Source organism: Lolium rigidum, chromosome 6 (genome assembly GCF_022539505.1).
Source record: "Lolium rigidum isolate FL_2022 chromosome 6, APGP_CSIRO_Lrig_0.1, whole genome shotgun sequence".
Classification (NCBI taxonomy): Eukaryota; Viridiplantae; Streptophyta; class Magnoliopsida; order Poales; family Poaceae; genus Lolium; species Lolium rigidum.
The window spans coordinates 358,209,176-358,214,535 of record NC_061513.1 but is presented as its reverse complement, the minus strand read 5'-3'; the positions used below and the strand labels follow the sequence as shown (position 1 = coordinate 358,214,535).

The 5,360-nt window shown below is 38.2% G+C and overlaps 2 long non-coding RNA genes across 2 annotated transcripts; both read left to right on the top strand.

Moving 5' to 3' along the window:
* Window positions 1-632: 632 nt before the first annotated feature.
* Window positions 633-1,750, top strand: LOC124668692. Its single transcript, XR_006991794.1, has 3 exons — window positions 633-762; window positions 857-970; window positions 1,685-1,750. It is a non-coding gene; the product is annotated as an uncharacterized LOC124668692 (long non-coding RNA).
* LOC124668693 lies at window positions 1,746-2,582 on the top strand. The gene is made up of 2 exons (XR_006991795.1): window positions 1,746-1,823; window positions 2,305-2,582. It is a non-coding gene; the product is annotated as an uncharacterized LOC124668693 (long non-coding RNA).
* Window positions 2,583-5,360: the final 2,778 nt, after the last annotated feature.

The following is a 5,360-nucleotide window of genomic DNA, read 5'->3' as shown; positions in this document are numbered from 1 at the left end:
CCACCTTCAGTCATATTATGCCACTGTCCTACTTCTGCATCCTCCCCGTATGCATTGTTGCTGGTGCTAATCCCCTCCTTGCTGCAAGGTAGCTACAATACTAATAAAATAATTTCTTGTAGAAAGATTTCAGTTCCGATGTGAATCTATCAAATTACTTTAGTGTGTGTTGTTTGCATGTCTGCAAGTTCAGTTCTGATATGAATATTGGATAAGTGTTTATTGTACAGCAAAAAGAGTAATCTATCTTGACAGCTAAGCAACATGTTGAGTGCGCGTTCTTAATTTCCTGAACTCCTGAACCAGTAGTTCTGAATGTAAACAACCATCGATGCATATGTGATAAAATTGGTCCAATTTTGAACTACTCATACTTCCATTTCTTAGTTATTTGAGGGTTGCAAATCGGCCAGCAGCAAGAAACGCCTGGTACCAGTGAACTACGACACCCTTTTCTAGTTTTCTTTGAACCCCCATTTTGATCCTGTACCTCGATGGCGAGCGCCGTCCTGGCTGTTCGTTTCACTGACAGTTGTTGCAGTTCGTTTGAGCATAATGAGAGGTGTATCTCTCGTTTCTATTTCTCCTTGTACATGTAAGTTGCTAATTTTCTGAATTTCCAGATGAAATTATTCTAAACTGGGTGCATGCCTTTTCTGAACTGAAGCTGGTGCGCATCTCCGTCGTCTGGCACATACCCTGCTCTGTTGGTGTGCCTCGTGCTCTTGTGCAGGTTCTACTGCTTGGTGCCACCACCCATGGGTACAGTTCACATTCACTTGTGGTGTAGTTCGTTGTTGTTTGATTTGATGATTAATGCAATGAATTAACCTATTCACGGTTGAATGTGGTGCAGTTTGCAGTTGGCCTCCATTGACTCATTAGCTGCTGGAGCCTCTCTCTTTTCTGGAGGACTTGAGCCTAGCACCTGTTGATGTGTGGTTTTTTCCCCGGTTAGCTGCGTGTTCAGGTATTCACCATGTTCACTTCTCAAGTTCACTATGTTCTATATGTGAGGTTCACTTTGGTGTTCTCTGTTGGTGAACGTGAGAAGCTCTGAGCAAGAGTTCACTTACTGTCACACCCTCAGCGCGTGGTAGTTTGGGCAGGAATCGCCTGGTGCAAATGCATCTGATCGATCAGAACAGCCTCTACATTCATGCTTGGCTCCATTGCAGCTTGCTAGATAGCTAAATCCTTTTATTTTTCGGCAGACTATCTAGCTAGCAGCCACTAGCAAATCAGAAATTGCAGAAATTTTCTTCAAGGGGTAAGAGCAAACTTGGGCAGATTTTTTGTCCAAGATTCTACCCATACAGCTAGCCCAAATGGAGCTTCAGCGACTGCATGTTCCAAACCAACAAAGTTTCATGACTGTCCAAACTGAACAACCATGGGAAACAAGTAAATTTCTTTAAGACAAATACAAAGTTGAGCTAATTAATCAACTAAAGATTAATCACGAAGAGTAGAAAAAATTGCCAAAACATGTGCTCTTTGGTGACATTTGATATTCCATTTCCTTTTACATGTGAGTTCACTTTATTAGATGAATTTGGGTAGTACACTTTGTGTATGTCGGTGAATTCTAAAACTTTTATTTCTGGGAAGTTCAATTTGTAAATATGTGAGCTCCATTTTTTATGTAAAAAATACTTTGGAAGTTCGCCTCAACTTCTTTCAGAAGCTCACTTGGTTCAAATGCCCGCTGCTGGAGTCCAGCGAAGCCTGCGCCAGGCCTCCTCGTCGCTACCCGGGGACTTGGTAGCCTGGGCGCCTGGCCCTCCCGAGCTCCGTTGGTAGCCGCAGCCACACCTACACAGGTAGTACAAGGGGCAGCATGGGGGAGTTCGCTTCTGTCAAAGTCCATTCTAAAAAAGCATCATGAAAAATAGTTTGATTTGACTTGCAAGAATAGTTTCCTCTTTCAGAAGTTCATTTCTTATTGCTGGACAGTTCATATAATTGTGAAGTTCATTTATTTTGAAAAAAATGTATGACAAAATGAGTTAAGCATTACTTAGTTGTCCAAGAAAATCTAGAGTAACTATCTGTGTTCGAGAATGTTCACTTTTCCTTGACAGGAAGTTTTTTTGAGAAAACTTACTCTAAAAAATGGTATGATCGAAAAGAATTCAACATTACTTAGTTGTCCAAAAGAATCCTGAAAGTTAACCTTTATTTCTCTGAGAAGTTCACCTTTTCCATTAGCACTGGTGTTGAATTATTGTAGTTGAATTGTAAGATGGAGAGGTTGCACTAGTGTTCCATTAACCTATACGTTTTTTTGTCATACACATGCAGGTTTCTTACTTGTGAAAGTTCAGTTCACCTAATCCTATGAAGTTCACTCCTCCCTAGTGCTTCAGTTCAGACTTGTGAAGTACGTGCATGAGCAGATGGTGCTGATGCTGCTCTACCCACAGTAAGCCTTCAATTGCTTAGAGTAGATGTAATACATGTATGTTGTTGATGCGTGGGTGATAGAAACAGTTCCATTCGGACATGCTTAATTTGTTATTAAAACATAGTGCTACTTGTAGTTCACTTCTCCTAATTCATGAAGTTCACATCTCTTGCTACTTATTTATTTAGTTCATCTAGTGGTCTGTGCACTTGTTTATTTATTTCCTTGTTTGTCGAAGTTCGTTTTATTGGCGGGAGAGTTCACTTTATTTTTCAGATGAAGTTCAATTGCTCTATTCCGGCAAAAAAATTCAATTCACCCACGAGGAAAAATTTCACATCTCCTGCTAATTGGAGCAAGTTAACTTCGTCCCTAAAAAATGAGTTACTATATCAAAAGCTACTCTTAAAAAATGATTTGCAACTTTCATTTCACGGAGTTCACAACTCCAACTCAGGAAGTTAACATACATTGATATGTGGGAATAGTAGTTCCTCTAATATGTCGTAAATTAGTAACTTCTTTTGTTGATTTATCTCAGTATGAGATTAAGTATCGTAACTTCTTTTGTTGATTTATCTCAGTACAACAGTGTTTTAATTGATGTATGGAGAAGATTACTGTTTGTAGAGTTGTAGATTCATGATATGTGTTCTTTGACCGGATACACATGAAGTTCACTAAATTAAATATTCGAAGTCCACTTTGCAAGTTTTAAGCCAATAAGATTTGTGGGATTCTTTTTTGAAGTTCACATTATTTCATTAGCGCAGTACACCTTTTTTTCATGTGAAGCTCGCTTCTTTTTTTAATAGGACTTAACTACCATAACAGTGCCCACAAGTAGCATGGCAACGAGCTGGGTGTTCTTGCGGCTGCCTCCCGCTGTTGTTATTACAAGTGCAATTCAGGCTCTTCATTTCATTTGGATGAAGCAACCGAACACAAGTGCACAACCAGAATAAAGATGTGGATATGAAGAACTCATTTTTTCTAATCCATGGAGTTCATTTCTCCTAAATTTTGAAGTTCACATCTCCTGCTAATTGGAGCTAGGTAATTCAGTTCCCCTCACTTCTTATTCCCAGCACAAGTTCATTATTTTTGGGCAGTTCATTTTCTGCGATGCACAGTTAGTTCACATTGTTCATCATTGTTAGTTCACTTGTTATTTTCTTGGAGTTCGTTTTCTGACTGACGCTTTTGTTCAAAAGCGAAACAGAGAAAATGCGTTGTTTTGAAGTTCACCTTTGTCTCTCTGAAAAGTTCGGTTTTATATTACCAGAAAGTTCCACCTTTTTTGAGTAAACGATTTTTTGGTTGGAAGAATTTTATTCGACTTGCCAAAGGAAATTTAGTGTACCATAAAAGGAAGCCCACTTATTAAACTCATGCTATGAGTTTGTCTTTTCTTTTTTCAGGAAGTTCACTTTGTCGTATCTCTTAACTGTAGGTATTTTTTTACAATGCATAGTATTTGTGTGCTTGAACTTGGAGTTCAGAAATGTGTGGTCGGATAATTGCAGCAGTGCACTTGTTTCACGAGAGAAGTCCGCATGTATATATCAGGAAGGCGTCAGTTCTGCATCTGAGCATGCTACCTCTATCTCCAATCGATTTATTGTCTCTCTAGTTAATTTATACACTTGACATTTATCCTCTGCATCAATTTATTATGGATAAGTTTGATAGCTTTAAAGATAGAAGTTCATGTCTTTCACATTTGAAGTTTACTTATTATTGTTTTGGAAGTTTCCTTCATCCACTAGATTTGATACAAAAGCACACAACAGAAAAATTGCGAAGTTCGCTTTTATTTTAGACACAAGTTCGGTTCATCCACTAAGGGAGTATACTCTTTTATTTTCTGAAAAGAGTTCATTTTATCATAGATGAAAAAGAAAGAAAATCACTTTATCTACCGTAGACGTTCACTTTTATTTTTCATCCAGTTCATTTCATTTTATCGAGTGGTTCAGTTATTTCAGAGTTCACTTCGTGCTCTGCTGCCAGCAAACATGAAGTGCATAGGCTGCATGGTAGTTCGGTTTTCATAGTTTCACTGTGAGCGGTTCAGTTATTACATAGTTCATCTTTTTAACAGTTCGATTCGAACATGAAGAATTCTCAATTTGTACTACATGGTTGTTCATTTCAGTTTTACATGAAACAGATTAAATGCTCATAGCGAGTTCATTGTTGTAGATTGAAGTTCACTCCGCAATAAAGTGAAGTTCAATAGATACAAAAATACTAAAGTTGGATTTGTACATACTTAAAGCCAATACTCGAATAATTTGTGTTTACAGGCGAACAATTATTAGTAAAGAGTTATGTGACAGTGACTAACAACATCTTGTTTTGTTAGATAAAAACTAGGTAAATACTATGGGGCTACCTATCTCCAGCCAGGACAAGGACGTACCTTCCATTTTTCTTCACTTATTAGAATAATCGAGAGTCCACAAGCTATCTTCTATGGTGTCAGCAGGCATCCTCCTCCTGGGCGCTGGACTCGCATGGACTTCCTGCTGGTAAGACCTGAACTTATTTCAACGCTGTAAATGTGACTTGAAGTGTCAGTTCACTTAGTAACTCTGTGTAGTTCACTAGTGGTGAACAATGAAGTTTAGAAATAACTATTATCCGCCAGTTTACTTCGAGCACATGCAAACTTTATTTGTTAGTGCAGTTCACCAGGACATTTTTTTATTTTGTCTAAAAGTTAGACAAAAGGATTAACTCTCCTTTTCAGTACATTCACTCTGTCGGGGCAAAAAAGGTTTCACATTTTATTGTCTTAAAAGTAGGAAGTTCATTCGTTATTTTCTAGAAGTTCGAATCTTCTGTTCGAGACGTTCACTTATTTTTACTGCAAAAAATACTTCTGTAGGCCAGTATTTCTTTCCCTGTTTCTGGATATGCACCAGCTTTGTGTATGGAGGATTGCATT